At 43.5% G+C, this 19,600-nt stretch overlaps 1 long non-coding RNA gene across 1 annotated transcript; it reads left to right on the top strand.

The window, feature by feature from the left end:
* Positions 1–277: 277 nt before the first annotated feature.
* On the top strand, positions 278–5,406 carry LOC133148750 (uncharacterized). Its single transcript, XR_009712826.1, has 4 exons — positions 278–968; positions 1,503–1,684; positions 1,796–1,957; positions 5,306–5,406. It is a non-coding gene; the product is annotated as an uncharacterized LOC133148750 (long non-coding RNA).
* The last annotated feature ends 14,194 nt before the right edge of the window (positions 5,407–19,600 follow it).

Here is a 19,600-nt window from a genome sequence, read left to right as displayed (position 1 = left end):
AGGGAAAACGTAATTTCGATGTCTTTGTGTGTCTCGGCATGTGAAGATGTTGACAATAAAGCAGACTCTGACTTTGAAAAAGAGAGAAACAAGACCAGAGTTGCGCATGCCCATTTTTTATAAAAGTGCACCGTAAAAAATGGCTGTGAAATCTACAGTTAATTACTATATATATATATATATATATATATATATATATATATATATTATATGATATATATATGATATATATATATATATATCATATGATATATATATATCATAATGAAATCAATAATTATCATATAAATATCATATAAAAATGATGACTTTAATAATCATTATGTCATAATGACTTACCATGGCATTATTTTTATTCCATTTTTTCCGTTTTCTTTTTCACTGGCGGGTATGGGGTGACATGGGCTGACATGAATTCATCCAATGAGGATCGAGTGTGTTCAACGGTCCTGCTTTGAATGGCCAATCACGTCAAAGTGAACGGGACAAATCGCAATCACAGCGCTTGCATCTCTGGCTCCGACAACAACTTTTCTCATAAGACCTTGTCTTGTATTGTGTGTTTTTTTGTTGTCTTTCTATGTGTTTGCGTCGTCTGTGTTCATTTGTTTCACTTTGGCTGCGAAAACGGCACCGAGAGAGCGCTGTTTTTCGATCGCGAGAGAGAGGGCAGACAGAGCTAGCTACTGGTAACGTTAACTGTTAGCTAGCTTGTGATAGCAGTAACTTTAACTGACCAGATTCTCTTTTTTTTAAACTTACTGAAGCCACAAAATGGTATATGACACATGTAGTACTTGCTGCGACAGTACGATGGTCGTTACTGTGTCGTTATTTTATATTTTTATGCTGCGCAAGAGAAGAGTATTTTCCCGCCTTTCTGTTTTTCAACACCTTCTCCGCCTCCGTATGCGTTTTCCTTCCGGAGGCAGCACCACCAAGCACACGTCGCGACGTCCAGAAACTCGGTAAGTAGGACTACTATCACTATAAGTAATAAAATCAAATAGTAATACACAAGTAGTAATCAGTTTGCTTGCCATCAGTTACTATATATGCTCCTTTTATCTGTTTTATGTACAGCTTGTAAGATATGTATGCTCCCTGCCCTGTTTTTACAGTCATTCATGTGAACCAGATCATTTATAAAATGGACTGCTGTGAAATATGATTTTTGTTATGTCTGACTTTAAGGCAGTGCTTCTCAATTATTTTCTGTTACGCCCCCCCCCTAGCAAGAAGAAAACTATTCGCGCCCCCCCTCCCCACCGTGACTATCCTAACTTGTCTTGTAAGTCGTAAAATGTTGCACTGTCGCAAACGTGACAGAAGTAACAATGAGAGCGCCACTGCCCCCTGCTGTAGTAAACGCGCAATTACACTTTATTCTAGTACTGCCAAAAAAAAAGCCTGTTCCCCAGGGTCACACGCGCCCCCCCCAGGAATAGCACCGCGCCCCCCAAGGGGGGCGCGCCCCACTATTTGAGAAGCACTGCTTTAAGGAGAGACAATCCTGACTGCAAAAAAATGGATGCTGTCGATCGAGGGGAGGGTCATAATCCCACCTGCTGCTCACGTGGCTGACTTCACCACTGCCTTGGCTGGCCACTCTCTTCGCCTGTTACTATGTTTTCAACCTAGAGTATCAGGGGGAAACCTGCACAACTTTGGAGTTTATTCAGAGGTATTAACCGATAAAATTATATACCTAACTTTATTCCCACTGGCATTTCTATATCTCTCTGATAATTGCAATTGTCTCAACCTCTAACTCATTTCATATGTTTTTGGTTAGGATTAATCCTGACTCCACCAAGTGCAGTGCCAAGGAGCAGATGAGCCGGAAGACTGGGAGAGTGGTGAGGAGGAAGACTTGATACATGAACCCCCATGTGATCTCCTTCATCATGGAGTTCATGAAGGCTTCACTTCATGGAGGCTAACTGACTAGATACAGGTGAGGTTCAGATAACGGTCACAACTAATTTGCATATCAGCTGTTTCAATGCAGAGATTTATTTTCTCTCCGATTTAACTTGCGACATATTCAAATCGATTTTTAATTCCCATGGGCTCACCACCTGTGGGAGGGGCCAAAGGGGTCGGGTGCATTGCAAGCTGGGCGGCGGCCAAAGGCAGGGACCTTGGCGGTCTGATCCCCGGCTGCAGAAGCTGGCTCTTGGGACATGGAATGTCACCTCTCTGGCTGGAAAGGAACCCGAGCTGGTGTGCGAGGCAGAAAAGTTCCGACTAGATATAGTCGGACTTGCCTCCACGCACAGTTTGGGTTCCGGTACAAGCCCTCTCGAGAGGGGCTGGACTCTCTTCCACTCTGGAGTTGCCCACGGTGAGAGGCGTCGAGCAGGTGTGGGTATACTTATTGCCCCCCGGCTGGGCGCCTGCACATTGGGGTTCACCCCGGTGAACGAGAGGGTAGCCTCCCTCCGCCTTCGGGTGGGGGGACGGGTCCTGACTGTTGTTTGTGTCTATGCACCAAACGGCAGTTCAGAGTACCCACCCTTTTTGGAGTCCCTGGAGGAGGTGCTGGAGAGCGCTCCTTCTGGGGACTCCATCGTTCTACTGGGTGACTTCAAAGCTCACGTGGGCAATGACAGTGAGACCTGGAAGGGCGTGATTGGGAGGAACGGCCCCCCCGATCTGAACCCGAGCGGTGTTCTATTATTGGACTTCTGTGCTCGACACGGATTTTCTATAATGAACACCATGTTTAAAACTAAGGGTGTCCATGTGTGCACTTGGCACCAGGACACCCTAGGCCGCAGTTCGATAATCGACTTTGTAGTCGTGTCATCGGATTTGCGGCCGCATGTTTTGGACACTCGGGCGAAGAGAGGGGCGGAGCTGTCAACTGATCACCACCTGGTGGTGGGTTGGCTCCGATGGTGGGGGAAGATGCCGGTCCGACCTGGCAGACCCAAACGTTCTGTGAGGGTCTGCTGGGAACGTCTGGCGGAATCCCCTGTCAGGAAGAGCTTCAATTCCCACCTCCGGCAGAACTTTTCCCACGTCCCGGGGGAGGCGGGGGACATTGAGTCCGAGTGGACCTTGTTCCGCGCCTCCATTGTTGAGGCGGCCGAGCGGAGCTGTGGCCGTAAGGTCATTGGTGCCTGTCGTGGCGGCAATCCCCGAACTCGCTGGTGGACACCGGCGGTAAGGGATGCCGTCAAGCTGAAGAAGGAGTCCTATCGGGCCGTTTTGGCCTGTGGGACTCCCGAGGCAGCTGACAGGTACCGGATGGCCAAGCGGAACGCGGCTTCGGCGGTTGCTGAGGCAAAAACCCGGGCGTGGGAGGAGTTTGGCGAGGCCATGGAAAATGACTTCCGGACGGCTTCGAGGAAATTCTGGTCCACCATCCGGCGTCTCAGGAGGGGGAAGCAGTGCAACGTCAACACTGTTTACAGTGGAGATGGCGTGCTGCTGACCTCGACTCGGGACGTCGTGTGTCGGTGGGGAGAATACTTCGAAGACCTCCTCAATTCCACCGACACGCCTTCCATTGTGGAGGCAGGGCCTGGGGACTCAGAGGCGGACTCTCCAATCTCTGGGGTTGAAGTCACTGAGGTAGTTAAAAAACTCCTCGGTGGCAAGGCCCAGGGGGTGGATGAGATCCGCCCGGATTTCTTAAGGGCTCTGGATGCTGTGGGGCTGTCATGGCTGACACGTCTCTACAGCATCGCGTGAACATCGGGGACAGTGCCTCTGGATTGGCAGACTGGGGTGGTGGTTCCCCTCTTTAAGAAGGGGGACCGGAGGGTGTGTTCCATTTACAGGGGAATTACACTCCTCAGCCTCCCTGGTAAGGTCTATTCAGGGGTGCTGGAGAGGAGGGTCCGTCGGGAGGTCGAACCTCGGATTCAGGAGGAACAGTGTGGCTTTCGTCCTGGCCGTGGAACAGTGGACCAGCTCTTCACCCTCAGCAGGATCCTCGAGGGTGCATGGGAGTTCGCCCAACCAGTCCACATGTGTTTTGTGGACTTGGAGAAGGCGTTCGACCGTGTCCCTAGGGAGGTCCTGTGGGGGGTGCTTCGGGAGTACGGGGTACCGAGCCAACTGATAAGGGCGGTTCGGTCCGTGTATCACCGATGCCAGAGTTTGGTCCGCATTTCCGGCAGTAAGTCGGATTCGTTCCCAGTGAGGGTTGGACTCCGCCAAGGCTGCCCTTTGTCACCGATTCTGTTTATAATTTTTATGGACAGAATTTCTAGGCGCAGCCGAGGCGTTGAGGGTGTCCGGTTTGGGGACCTCAGCATCGCGTATCTGCTTTTTGCAGACGACGTGGTGCTGTTGGCTTCTTCAGGCTGTGAGCTCCATCTCTCACTGGAGCGGTTTGCAGCCGAGTGCGAAGCGGTTGGGATGAGGGTCAGCACCTCCAAATCCGAGTCCATGGTCCTCGATCGGAAAAGGGTGGAATGCCCTCTCCGGATCGGGGATGAGATCCTGCCCCAAGTGGAGGAGTTTAAGTATCTTGGGGTCTTGTTCACGAGTGAGGGGAGGATGGAGCGCGAGATCGACAGGCGGATCGGTGCAGCGTCGGCAGTAATGCGGACTCTGTACCGGTCCGTCGTGGTAAAGAGAGAGCTGAGCCAAAAGGCAAAGCTCTCAATTTACCGGTTGATTTACGCTCCTACCCTCACCTATGGTCATGAGCTATGGGTCGTGACCGAAAGAACGAGATCCCGGATACGAGCGGCCGAAATGAGTTTTCTCCGCAGGATGTCCGGGCTCTCCCTTATAGAGATAGGGTGAGAAGTTCGGTCATCCGGGAGAGACTCGGAGTAGAGTCGCTACTCCTCCACGTTGATAGGAGCCAGATGAGGTGGCTCGGGCATCTCATCAGGATGCCTCCTGGACGCCTCCCTGGGGAGGTGTTCCGGGCATGTCCCACCGGTAGGAGACCCCGGGGACGACCCAGGACGCGCTGGAGAGATTATGTCTCTCAGCTGGCCTGGGAACGCCTTGGGATCCCCCGGGATGAGTTAGAGGAAGTGGCTGGGGAGAGGGAAGTCTGGGAGTCCCTCCTGAAGCTGCTGCCCCCGCGACCCGACCCCGGATAAGCGGAAGAAGATGGATGGATGGATGGATGGATGGATGGATGGATGGATGGATGGATTTTTAATCATCTCATGAGTAATCGTTACATCCCTACTAATAATATAACTCCAACCTTGCTAATTGCATGAGTGTTCCTGCAGCCAGTGACACACTTCCTATCAGGAACAAGTATCTTGACATGACAACGACATCACCATCATAATTCTTAATGTATTTTCTTCTTTAATTTCAGGGCTCCTGTTTTGTCCAAGCCCAAGGAAGTTTTGTCTAAAAGGTTTGGTAATGTGCTTTATGTTCCTGTTCACAAAAAAATAAATAACCCTGTTAACAAATTTCTTGTTGTCTGTAGTTAATTGAAATATTTTAGAATATGGGTCATTCTATTAATGATTAATATTAAATCACTGATTCAGCATTTAAATTGTACAGTGAGAAACTCAATTTACAATGATTACCTGGTACCTACTCTTACTGCATTGCCATATACAATACAGTTCATTTGTTTGTACAGTAAATAAACCAGTTATGTAAAGGCAACTGAAAGCGCGGTATTTCATTGATATTTATTCTGCAGTTAAGCAACTAATACTGTAAATGCAACTAAAATCACAGTTTTTAATTTTTTTAGTATAGTTAAAACATCTAACTAAATAAAACTGAAATCACAGTATTTAAATGTTATTTTGTATACAGTTAAACAACTAATACTGTAAACGCAACTGGAATCACAGTATTTAATTGTTATTTAGCATACAGTTAAAACATCTAATACTATAATTACAACTGAAATCACAGTATTTAATACCGTTAATGGAGAGGGCGATTCTTTCCTGAATTTCAAGAAAATCTTCCGCCTTACCTTTCATGTTAGGCATAATTAATAGATTGGTGTCAGTTCAGATGGCCCCAGGCATTATTCACCCCGCCTTAGGTCACCTCCGCTGGGTGAAAAGAGCAAGAATTCCAAATCTGAGAGAAATTAAAAAACGGATATTTCTGATGCATGTCCTGAGTTTTGTTGATATACAGCATAAGTCGAATCTTAGCTCAATATACATCATGAATAGACAAATAATTTGTATTTTCAAAGCTTTTAATCAATCAGACCTTATGGGTCAGTGAACCCAATTTCATAGAATAGTGCAAACATTGTGTTGGGAAAAAAAGGTGTTCAAAATAAACATCTTCTATAACACCACACCGCTTCTGATTTGTGAAACCTTGACTCTATTTGTGAAAATGTAAATCTGAGTTGGCTTCTCCATCGCAAGAGCAATTCCACATGGTTTTTGGTATCCAGACCACATTAGTCAAGATCCTGATCAAAAACTACAATACTTAAACTCAATTCAAATCTCAATTTAAATATTCTAGACTGCATGAAGATTAATTAAAACACAGTTTCTGAAAAATAATTTTATGACATTTTTGCAAATTAGGTTCACTTATGACATCTTTGGGATCCAGACCACATTTCACGAGAGAAAAAGAGAGAAAAATAAATAGATAAATAAATGCAAGAATTACAGTGATGGCTCATAAATGTAATACGGAATATTATTGTTAAATATATGGTGTTTAATACTTTTAACAGTGAGAAAAAGTACTCTTTACCAAAAATAAACGCAAGAATTACATTGATTGCTCGTATATGTGCATTACGGTATATTACTGTTAAATTTATGGTGTTTTATACTTTTAACAGTGAGAAAAAGTATTTTGTACATAGAATAAATGCAAAAATTTCATTGATTGCTCGTATACGGTGTGGGACGTGTTCTGTGAGGACTACGGGGACGACATCGACGGTCTCACCAGCTGTGTCACGGACTACATTAACTTTTGTGTAGACTCCACCATACCCACCAAAACAGTCAGAGTTTTTGCAAACAGCAAACCTTGGATCACCCCTGAGATCAAAGACCTGCTCAGGGACAAAAGGAGGGTCTTTAAATCGGGAGACAGGGACCTACTGAAAACGGTGCAGAGGGACTTGAGGAAGAAGATCAGGGAGGGGAAGAGCAACTACAGGAGGAGGATGGAAGACCAACTGCAGCGGGACAACGTCAGCGGGGTCTGGAGGAGCCTGAACACCATCTCAGGACGTAGCAACTCCAGACCTGCGCTGGACAGGGATCAGGAGTGGGTGAATGACCTGAACCGGTTCTTCAACCGTTTTGAACAAACATCCACTCCTCCCCCCACCCCGACTGGAGCCTCTTCTACTCCGAGGACTCTCACCTCAACCCCGCCCCCTGCTACACCCCCTCCAAGACCCCCCAGCCCATTCTCAACTCCACCGAACCCACCAAGCATCCCCCCCAAAGGAGCTGGTGGTGGACTTCCGCCGGCGCAAAGTCTCCCCCTCGTCGATGAACATCCAGGGAACGGACATAGAGATTGTGGACTCTTACAAGTTCCTGGGTGTTCACCTGAACAATAAACTGGACTGGGGCCCTATACAAGAAGGGCCAAAGCAGACTCCACCTGCTGCGCAGACTGAGGTCCTTCGGAGTGAGGGACGGCCTCCTGAGGACCTTCTATGACTCTGTAGTGGCGTCCGCCATTTTTTATGGGGTGGTCTGCTGGAGCAGCGGCATCACTGCAGCGGAGAGGAAGAGGCTGGACAAGGTGGTGAAGAAAGTCGACGCTGTCCTGGGCTGCAGTCTGGACCGGGTGGAGGCGGTGGGGGAGAGGAGGATGGTGGCTAAGCTGTCCTCCATCATGGACAATGTCTTCCACCCCCTTCATGAGACTGTCAGAGCCCTGGAGAGCTCCATCAGTGACCGGCTTCGTCACCCACGATGCACCACCGAGAGGCATCGCAGGTCCTTCCTCCCTGCTGCCATCAGACTGTACAACCAGGCCGATCACCGTAGCTAACGGACAAAATAACGTGCAATAACCATATGTGCAATCACACTATGTGCAATATCTGTCTACCTCACACTCTTTTACCTGCTTTCTTTGCACTGTTTTTTGCACTATTTTTTTTTATCTAATATTTTTTTTATCTCCACTGCATATTGTGTATTGTGTATTTTGTATACACTGTCCATATTTTTTTAATTATATATACCTTCTACTTCTTTAAAATCTTTTACCCCCTTCCCCGCATGCGTGTGTGTGTGTATATGTTAATGTGTACTGCTGCTAACATAGGAGTTTCCCCATTGAGGGAATAATAAAGGATTATCTTATCTTATCTTATATGTATATCACGGTAAATTATTTTTAAATGTATGGTGTTTTATCCTTTTAACAGTGAGAAAAAGTATTTTGTACATAGAATAAATGCAAGAATTACATTGATTGCTCCAATATGTATATTACGGTATATTATTGTTAAATTTTTGGTGTTTAATACTTTTAACAGTGAGAAAAAGTATTCTGTTCATAGAATAAATGCAAAGATGACTGTGATGGCTCGTATATGTATATTACGGTATATATTTTTTGATTTTATGGTGTTTATTACTTTTAACAGTGAGAAAAAGTATTCTTTACAAAAAACAAATACAAGAATTACAGTAATGGCTCGTATATGTATATTACGGTATATTATTGTCAAATTAATGGTGTTTAATACTTTTAACAGTGAGAAAAAGTATTTTGTACATAGAATAAATGCAAAAATTACTGTGGTGGCTCGTATATGTATAATACGGTATATTTTTGTTAGCGATACAATGTTTAGTACGTTTAACAGTGAGAAAAAGTATTTTGTACATAGAATAAATGCAAAAATTACTGTTGTGGCTCGTATATGTATAATACGGTATATTTTTGTTAGAAATACAATGTTTAGTACGTTTAACAGTGAGAAAAAGTATTTCGTACATAGAATAAATGCAAAAATTACTGTGGTGGCTCGTATATGTATAAAACGGTATATTATTGTTAGAGATACAATGTTTAGTACGTTTAACAGTGAAAAAAAGTTTCTTTCACAAAATATTTATGCAAAAATTACAGTGAGGGCTTGTATATATATTACGGTATATCTTTGATAGAAATACGGTGTTTGATACATTTAACAGTGAGTAAATAGATATTTTACAAAAAATAAATATAAAAATTACAGTGATGGCTTGTATATATATTACGGTATATTTTTGTTACAAACACGGTGTTAGTGTATTTTACAGTGGAGCAATGTATTTTCCCCCCCAAAAAACTGTCAAAAATACTGTTTTAACTGATGTATACATTTACATTGTTTCACTGTTACTTAAACTGAATTAAACCATTTACCGTTTTGCGGTCTTTTACTGTCACGGTTTAGCAGTTTTTCACCGTAAAATCTACTGACATTTTTTACAGTGTATAGAGTGCCGAGTTATTCACTGCGCATGAAGAAATGACCACCTCCAACGTTTGGTTTATGTTTAATAAGCATTTTTAATTTTATTGCTTAAATCGCATTTTCTCGGCGAGCTGAGCACTTTTTCTGAATTGTGCCGCTCCCGTCACTCTGGTTAGGTTGGCATCGAAAAAAACGCTCTCGGGTGCTTTAGAGTGCCGAGTTTATTACTGCGCATTAAGAAATGACCACCTCCAACGTTTGGTTTATGTTTTATAAGCATTTTTAATTTTATTGCTTAAATCGCATTTTCTCGGCGAGCTGAGCACTTTTTCTGAATTGTGCCGCTCCCGTCACTCTGGTTAGGTTGGCATCGAAAAAAACGCTCTCGGGTGCTTTAGAGTGCCGAGTTTATTACTGCGCATTAAGAAATGACCACCTCCAACGTTTGGTTTATGTTTTATAAGCATTTTTAATTTTATTGCTTAAATCGCATTTTCTCGGCGAGCTGAGCGCTTTTTCTGAATTGTGCCGCTCCCGTCACTCTGGTTAGGTTGGCATCGAAAAAAACGCTCTCGGGTGCTTTAGAGTGCCGAGTTATTCACTGCGCATGAAGAAATGACCACCTCCAACGTTTGGTTTATGTTTAATAAGCATTTTTAATTTTATTGCTTAAATCGCATTTTCTCGGCGAGCTGAGCACTTTTTCTGAATTGTGCCGCTCCCGTCACTCTGGTTAGGTTGGCATCGAAAAAAACGCTCTCGGGTGCTTTAGAGTGCCGAGTTTATTACTGCGCATTAAGAAATGACCACCTCCAACGTTTGGTTTATGTTTTATAAGCATTTTTAATTTTATTGCTTAAATCGCATTTTCTCGGCGAGCTGAGCACTTTTTCTGAATTGTGCCGCTCCCGTCACTTGGCATCGAAAAAAACGCTCTCGGGTGCTTTAGAGTGCCGAGTTATTCACTGCGCATGAAGAAATGACCACCTCCAACGTTTGGTTTATGTTTTATAAGCATTTTTAATTTTATTGCTTAAATCGCATTTTCTCGGCGAGCTGAGCGCTTTTTCTGAATTGTGCCGCTCCCGTCACTCTGGTTAGGTTGGCATCGAAAAAAACGCTCTCGGGTGCTTTAGAGTGCCGAGTTTATCACTGCGCATGAAGAAATGACCACCTCCAACGTTTGGTTTATGTTTTATAAGCATTTTTAATTTTATTGCTTAAATCGCATTTTCTCGGCGAGCTGAGCGCTTTTTCTGAATTGTGCCGCTCCCGTAACTCTGGTTAGGTTGGCATCGAAAAAAACGCTCTCGGGTGCTTTAGAGTGCCGAGTTTATCACTGCGCATGAAGAAATGACCACTTCCAACGTTTGGTTTATGTTTTATAAGCATTTTTAATTTTATTGCTTAAATCGCATTTTCTCGGCGAGCTGAGCACTTTTTCTGAATTGTGCCGCTCCCGTCACTCTGGTTAGGTTGGCATCGAAAAAAACGCTCTCGGGTGCTCTAGAGTGCCGAGTTTATTACTGCGCATTAAGAAATGACCCCCTCCAACGTTTGGTTTATGTTTTATAAGCATTTTTAATTTTATTGCTTAAATCGCATTTTCTCGGCGAGCTGAGCACTTTTTCTGAATTGTGCCGCTCCCGTCACTCTGGTTAGGTTGGCATCGAAAAAAACGCTCTCGGGTGCTTTAGAGTGCCGAGTTTATTACTGCGCATTAAGAAATGACCACCTCCAACGTTTGGTTTATGTTTTATAAGCATTTTTAATTTTATTGCTTAAATCGCATTTTCTCGGCGAGCTGAGCACTTTTTCTGAATTGTGCCGCTCCCGTCACTCTGGTTAGGTTGGCATCGAAAAAAACGCTCTCGGGTGCTTTAGAGTGCCGAGTTATTCACTGCGCATGAAGAAATGACCACCTCCAACGTTTGGTTTATGTTTAATAAGCATTTTTAATTTTATTGCTTAAATCGCATTTTCTCGGCGAGCTGAGCACTTTTTCTGAATTGTGCCGCTCCCGTCACTCTGGTTAGGTTGGCATCGAAAAAAACGCTCTCGGGTGCTTTAGAGTGCCGAGTTTATTACTGCGCATTAAGAAATGACCACCTCCAACGTTTGGTTTATGTTTTATAAGCATTTTTAATTTTATTGCTTAAATCGCATTTTCTCGGCGAGCTGAGCACTTTTTCTGAATTGTGCCGCTCCCGTCACTCTGGTTAGGTTGGCATCGAAAAAAACGCTCTCGGGTGCTTTAGAGTGCCGAGTTTATTACTGCGCATTAAGAAATGACCACCTCCAACGTTTGGTTTATGTTTTATAAGCATTTTTAATTTTATTGCTTAATTCGCATTTTCTCGGCGAGCTGAGCGCTTTTTCTGAATTGTGCCGCTCCCGTCACTCTGGTTAGGTTGGCATCGAAAAAAACGCTCTCGGGTGCTTTAGAGTGCCGAGTTTATTACTGCGCATTAAGAAATGACCACCTCCAACGTTTGGTTTATGTTTTATAAGCATTTTTAATTTTATTGCTTAAATCGCATTTTCTCGGCGAGCTGAGCACTTTTTCTGAATTGTGCCGCTCCCGTCACTCTGGTTAGGTTGGCATCGAAAAAAACGCTCTCGGGTGCTTTAGAGTGCCGAGTTTATTACTGCGCATTAAGAAATGACCACCTCCAACGTTTGGTTTATGTTTTATAAGCATTTTTAATTTTATTGCTTAAATCGCATTTTCTCGGCGAGCTGAGCACTTTTTCTGAATTGTGCCGCTCCCGTCACTCTGGTTAGGTTGGCATCGAAAAAAACGCTATCGGGTGCTTTAGAGTGCCGAGTTTATTACTGCGCATTAAGAAATGACCACCTCCAACGTTTGATTTATGTTTTATAAGCATTTTTAATTTTATTGCTTAAATCGCATTTTCTCGGCGAGCTGAGCACTTTTTCTGAATTGTGCCGCTCCCGTCACTTGGCATCGAAAAAAACGCTCTCGGGTGCTTTAGAGTGCCGAGTTATTCACTGCGCATGAAGAAATGACCACCTCCAACGTTTGGTTTATGTTTTATAAGCATTTTTAATTTTATTGCTTAAATCGCATTTTCTCGGCGAGCTGAGCGCTTTTTCTGAATTGTGCCGCTCCCGTCACTCTGGTTAGGTTGGCATCGAAAAAAACGCTCTCGGGTGCTTTAGAGTGCTGAGTTTATTACTGCGCATTAAGAAATGACCACCTCCAACGTTTGGTTTACGTTTTATAAGCATTTTTAATTTTATTGCTTAAATCGCATCTTCTCGGCGAGCTGAGCGCTTTTTCTGAATTGTGCCGCTCCCGTAACTCTGGTTAGGTTGGCATCGAAAAACGGGTGCTTTAGAGTGCCGAGTTTATCACTGCGCATGAAGAAATGACCACTTCCAACGTTTGGTTTATGTTTTATAAGCATTTTTAATTTTATTGCTTAAATCGCATTTTCTCGACGAGCTGAGCACTTTTTCTGAATTGTGCCGCTCCCGTCACTCTGGTTAGGTTGGCATCGAAAAAAACGCTCTCGGGTGCTCTAGAGTGCCGAGTTTATTACTGCGCATTAAGAAATGACCACCTCCAACGTTTGGTTTATGTTTTATAAGCATTTTTAATTTTATTGCTTAATTCGCATTTTCTCGGCGAGCTGAGCGCTTTTTCTGAATTGTGCCGCTCCCGTCACTCTGGTTAGGTTGGCATCGAAAAAAACGCTCTCGGGTGCTTTAGAGTGCCGAGTTATTCACTGCGCACGAAGAAATGACCACCTCCAACGTTTGGTTTATGTTTTATAAGCATTTTTAATTTTATTGCTTAAATCGCATTTTCTCGGCGAGCTGAGCAATTTTTCTGAATTGTGCCGCTCCCGTCACTCTGGTTAGGTTGGCATCGAAAAAAACGCTCTCGGGTGCTTTAGAGTGCCGAGTTATTCACTGCGCACGAAGAAATGACCACCTCCAACGTTTGGTTTATGTTTTATAAGCATTTTTAATTTTATTGCTTAAATCGCATTTTCTCGGCGAGCTGAGCGCTTTTTCTGAATTGTGCCGCTCCCGTAACTCTGGTTAGGTTGGCATCGAAAAACGGGTGCTTTAGAGTGCCGAGTTTATCACTGCGCATGAAGAAATGACCACTTCCAACGTTTGGTTTATGTTTTATAAGCATTTTTAATTTTATTGCTTAAATCGCATTTTCTCGACGAGCTGAGCACTTTTTCTGAATTGTGCCGCTCCCGTCACTCTGGTTAGGTTGGCATCGAAAAAAACGCTCTCGGGTGCTCTAGAGTGCCGAGTTTATTACTGCGCATTAAGAAATGACCACCTCCAACGTTTGGTTTATGTTTTATAAGCATTTTTAATTTTATTGCTTAAATCGCATTTTCTCGGCGAGCTGAGCACTTTTTCTGAATTGTGCCGCTCCCGTCACTCTGGTTAGGTTGGCATCGAAAAAAACGCTCTCGGGTGCTTTAGAGTGCCGAGTTTATTACTGCGCATTAAGAAATGACCACCTCCAACGTTTGGTTTATGTTTTATAAGCATTTTTAATTTTATTGCTTAAATCGCATTTTCTCGGCGAGCTGAGCACTTTTTCTGAATTGTGCCGCTCCCGTCACTCTGGTTAGGTTGGCATCGAAAAAAACGCTCTCGGGTGCTTTAGAGTGCCGAGTTATTCACTGCGCATGAAGAAATGACCACCTCCAACGTTTGGTTTATGTTTTATAAGCATTTTTAATTTTATTGCTTAAATCGCATTTTCTCGGCGAGCTGAGCACTTTTTCTGAATTGTGCCGCTCCCGTCACTCTGGTTAGGTTGGCATCGAAAAAAACGCTCTCGGGTGCTTTAGAGTGCCGAGTTTATCACTGCGCATTAAGAAATGACCACCTCCAACGTTTGGTTTATGTTTTATAAGCATTTTTAATTTTATTGCTTAAATCGCATTTTCTCGGCGAGCTGAGCGCTTTTTCTGAATTGTGCCGCTCCCGTCACTCTGGTTAGGTTGGCATCGAAAAAAACGCTCTCGGGTGCTTTAGAGTGCCGAGTTATTCACTGCGCATGAAGAAATGACCACCTCCAATGTTTGGTTTATGTTTAATAAGCATTTTTAATTTTATTGCTTAAATCGCATTTTCTCGGCGAGCTGAGCGCTTTTTCTGAATTGTGCCGCTCCCGTCACTCTGGTTAGGTTGGCATCGAAAAAAACGCTCTCGGGTGCTTTAGAGTGCCGAGTTATTCACTGCGCATGAAGAAATGACCACCTCCAACGTTTGGTTTATGTTTAATAAGCATTTTTAATTTTATTGCTTAAATCGCATTTTCTCGGCGAGCTGAGCACTTTTTCTGAATTGTGCCGCTCCCGTCACTCTGGTTAGGTTGGCATCGAAAAAAACGCTCTCGGGTGCTTTAGAGTGCCGAGTTTATTACTGCGCATTAGGAAATGACCACCTCCAACGTTTGGTTTATGTTTTATAAGCATTTTTAATTTTATTGCTTAAATCGCATTTTCTCGGCGAGCTGAGCGCTTTTTCTGAATTGTGCCGCTCCCGTCACTCTGGTTAGGTTGGCATCGAAAAAAACGCTCTCGGGTGCTTTAGAGTGCCGAGTTTATTACTGCGCATTAAGAAATGACCACCTCCAACGTTTGGTTTATGTTTTATAAGCATTTTTAATTTTATTGCTTAAATCGCATTTTCTCGGCGAGCTGAGCACTTTTTCTGAATTGTGCCGCTCCCGTCACTCTGGTTAGGTTGGCATCGAAAAAAACGCTCTCGGGTGCTTTAGAGTGCCGAGTTTATTACTGCGCATTGAGAAATGACCACCTCCAACGTTTGGTTTATGTTTTATAAGCATTTTTAATTTTATTGCTTAAATCGCATTTTCTCGGCGAGCTGAGCACTTTTTCTGAATTGTGCCGCTCCCGTCACTCTGGTTAGGTTGGCATCGAAAAAAACGCTCTCGGGTGCTTTAGAGTGCCGAGTTTATTACTGCGCATTAAGAAATGACCACCTCCAACGTTTGGTTTATGTTTTATAAGCATTTTTAATTTTATTGCTTAAATCGCATTTTCTCGGCGAGCTGAGCGCTTTTTCTGAATTGTGCCGCTCCCGTCACTCTGGTTAGGTTGGCATCGAAAAAAACGCTCTCGGGTGCTTTAGAGTGCCGAGTTATTCACTGCGCATGAAGAAATGACCACCTCCAACGTTTGGTTTATGTTTAATAAGCATTTTTAATTTTATTGCTTAAATCGCATTTTCTCGCCGAGCTGAGCACTTTTTCTGAATTGTGCCGCTCCCGTCACTCTGGTTAGGTTGGCATCGAAAAAAACGCTCTCGGGTGCTTTAGAGTGCCGAGTTTATTACTGCGCATTAAGAAATGACCACCTCCAACGTTTGGTTTATGTTTTATAAGCATTTTTAATTTTATTGCTTAAATCGCATTTTCTCGGCGAGCTGAGCGCTTTTTCTGAATTGTGCCGCTCCCGTCACTCTGGTTAGGTTGGCATCGAAAAAAACGCTCTCGGGTGCTTTAGAGTGCCGAGTTATTCACTGCGCATGAAGAAATGACCACCTCCAACGTTTGGTTTATGTTTAATAAGCATTTTTAATTTTATTGCTTAAATCGCATTTTCTCGGCGAGCTGAGCACTTTTTCTGAATTGTGCCGCTCCCGTCACTCTGGTTAGGTTGGCATCGAAAAAAACGCTCTCGGGTGCTTTAGAGTGCCGAGTTTATTACTGCGCATTAAGAAATGACCACCTCCAACGTTTGGTTTATGTTTTATAAGCATTTTTAATTGTATTGCTTAAATCGCATTTTCTCGGCGAGCTGAGCACTTTTTCTGAATTGTGCCGCTCCCGTCACTCTGGTTAGGTTAGCATCGAAAAAAACGCTCTCGGGTGCTTTAGAGTGCCGAGTTTATCACTGCGCATGAAGAAATGACCACCTCCAACGTTTGGTTTATGTTTAATTAGCATTTTTAATTTTATTGCTTAAATCGCATTTTCTCGGCGAGCTGAGCACTTTTTCTGAATTGTGCCGCTCCCGTCACTCTGGTTAGGTTGGCATCGAAAAAAACGCTCTCGGGTGCTTTAGAGTGCCGACTTTATCACTGCGCATGAAGAAATGACCACCTCCAACGTTTGGTTTATGTTTTATAAGCATTTTTAATTTTATTGCTTAAATCGCATTTTCTCGGCGAGCTGAGCACTTTTTCTGAATTGTGCCGCTCCCGTCACTCTGGTTAGGTTGGCATCGAAAAAAACGCTCACGGGTGCTTTAGAGTGCCGAGTTTATTACTGCGCATTAAGAAATGACCACCTCCAACGTTTGGTTTATGTTTTATAAGCATTTTTAATTTTATTGCTTAAATCGCATTTTCTCGGCGAGCTGAGCACTTTTTCTGAATTGTGCCGCTCCCGTCACTCTGGTTAGGTTGGCATCGAAAAAAACGCTCTCGGGTGCTTTAGAGTGCCGAGTTATTCACTGCGCATGAAGAAATGACCACCTCCAACGTTTGGTTTATGTTTTATAAGCATTTTTAATTTTATTGCTTAAATCGCATTTTCTCGGCGAGCTGAGCGCTTTTTCTGAATTGTGCCGCTCCCGTAACTCTGGTTAGGTTGGCATCGAAAAAAACGCTCTCGGGTGCTTAAGAGTGCCGAGTTTATTACTGCGCATTAAGAAATGACCACCTCCAACGTTTGGTTTATGTTTTATAAGCATTTTTAATTTTATTGCTTAAATCGCATTTTCTCGGCGAGCTCAGCACTTTTTCTGAATTGTGCCGCTCCCGTCACTCTGGTTAGGTTGGCATCGAAAAAAACGCTCTCGGGTGCTTTAGAGTGCCGAGTTTATTACTGCGCATTAAGAAATGACCACCTCCAACGTTTGGTTTATGTTTTATAAGCATTTTTAATTTTATTGCTTAAATCGCATTTTCTCGGCGAGCTGAGCACTTTTTCTGAATTGTGCCGCTCCCGTCACTCTGGTTAGGTTGGCATCGAAAAAAACGCTCACGGGTGCTTTAGAGTGCCGAGTTTATTACTGCGCATTAAGAAATGACCACCTCCAACGTTTGGTTTATGTTTTATAAGCATTTTTAATTTTATTGCTTAAATCGCATTTTCTCGGCGAGCTGAGCACTTTTTCTGAATTGTGCCGCTCCCGTCACTCTGGTTAGGTTGGCATCGAAAAAAACGCTCTCGGGTGCGTTAGAGTGCCGAGTTATTCACTGCGCATGGAGAAATGACCACCTCCAACGTTTGGTTTATGTTTTATAAGCATTTTTAATTTTATTGCTTAAATCGCATTTTCTCGGCGAGCTGAGCACTTTTTCTGAATTGTGCCGCTCCCGTCACTCTGGTTAGGTTGGCATCGAAAAAAAACGCTCTCGGGTGCTTTAGAGTGCCGAGTTTATCACTGCGCATGACGAAATGACCACCTCCAACGTTTGGTTTATGTTTTATAAGCATTTTTAATTTTATTGCTTAAATCGCATTTTCTCGGCGAGCTGAGCGCTTTTTCTGAATTGTGCCGCTCCCGTCACTCTGGTTAGGTTGGCATCGAAAAAAACGCTCTCGGGTGCTTTAGAGTGCCGAGTTTATCACTGCGCATGAAGAAATGACCACCTCCAACGTTTGGTTTATGTTTTATAAGCATTTTTAATTTTATTGCTTAAATCGCATTTTCTCGGCGAGCTGAGCGCTTTTTCTGAATTGTGCCGCTCCCGTAACTCTGGTTAGGTTGGCATCGAAAAAAACGCTCTCGGGTGCTTTAGAGTGCCGAGTTTATCACTGCGCATGAAGAAATGACCACTTCCAACGTTTGGTTTATGTTTTATAAGCATTTTTAATTTTATTGCTTAAATCGCATTTTCTCGGCGAGCTGAGCACTTTTTCTGAATTGTGCCGCTCCCGTCACTCTGGTTAGGTTGGCATCGAAAAAAACGCTCTCGGGTGCTCTAGAGTGCCGAGTTTATTACTGCGCATTAAGAAATGACCACCTCCAACGTTTGGTTTATGTTTTATAAGCATTTTTAATTTTATTGCTTAAATCGCATTTTCTCGGCGAGCTGAGCACTTTTTCTGAATTGTGCCGCTCCCGTCACTCTGGTTAGGTTGGCATCGAAAAAAACGCTCTCGGGTGCTTTAGAGTGCCGAGTTTATTACTGCGCATTAAGAAATGACCACCTCCAACGTTTGGTTTATGTTTTATAAGCATTTTTAATTTTATTGCTTAAATCGCATTTTCTCGGCGAGCTGAGCACTTTTTCTGAATTGTGCCGCTCCCGTCACTCTGGTTAGGTTGGCATCGAAAAAAACGCTCTCGGGTGCTTTAGAGTGCCGAGTTATTCACTGCGCATGAAGAAATGACCACCTCCAACGTTTGGTTTATGTTTTATAAGCATTTTTAATTTTATTGCTTAAATCGCATTTTCTCGGCGAGCTGAGCACTTTTTCTGAATTGTGCCGCTACCGTCACTCTGGTTAGGTTGGCATCGAAAAAAACGCTCTCGGGTGCTTTAGAGTGCCGAGTTTATCACTGCGCATTAAGAAATGACCACCTCCAACGTTTGGTTTATGTTTTATAAGCATTTTTAATTTTATTGCTTAAATCGCATTTTCTCGGCGAGCTGAGCGCTTTTTCTGAATTGTGCCGCTCCCGTCACTCTGGTTAGGTTGGCATCGAAAAAAACGCTCTCGGGTGCTTTAGAGTGCCGAGTTATTCACTGCGCATGAAGAAATGACCACCTCCAATGTTTGGTTTATGTTTAATAAGCATTTTTAATTTTATTGCTTAAATCGCATGCATTTTCTCGGCGAGCTGAGCGCTTTTTCTGAATTGTGCCGCTCCCGTCACTCTGGTTAGGTTGGCATCGAAAAAAACGCTCTCGGGTGCTTTAGAGTGCCGAGTTATTCACTGCGCATGAAGAAATGACCACCTCCAACGTTTGGTTTATGTTTAATAAGCATTTTTAATTTTATTGCTTAAATCGCATTTTCTCGGCGAGCTGAGCACTTTTTCTGAATTGTGCCGCTCCCGTCACTCTGGTTAGGTTGGCATCGAAAAAAACGCTCTCGGGTGCTTTAGAGTGCCGAGTTTATTACTGCGCATTAGGAAATGACCACCTCCAACGTTTGGTTTATGTTTTATAAGCATTTTTAATTTTATTGCTTAAATCGCATTTTCTCGGCGAGCTGAGCGCTTTTTCTGAATTGTG

Source organism: Syngnathus typhle, unplaced genomic scaffold, assembly GCF_033458585.1.
Source record: "Syngnathus typhle isolate RoL2023-S1 ecotype Sweden unplaced genomic scaffold, RoL_Styp_1.0 HiC_scaffold_153, whole genome shotgun sequence".
Classification (NCBI taxonomy): Eukaryota; Metazoa; Chordata; class Actinopteri; order Syngnathiformes; family Syngnathidae; genus Syngnathus; species Syngnathus typhle.
This window is presented reverse-complemented; position numbering and strand designations above follow the sequence as displayed.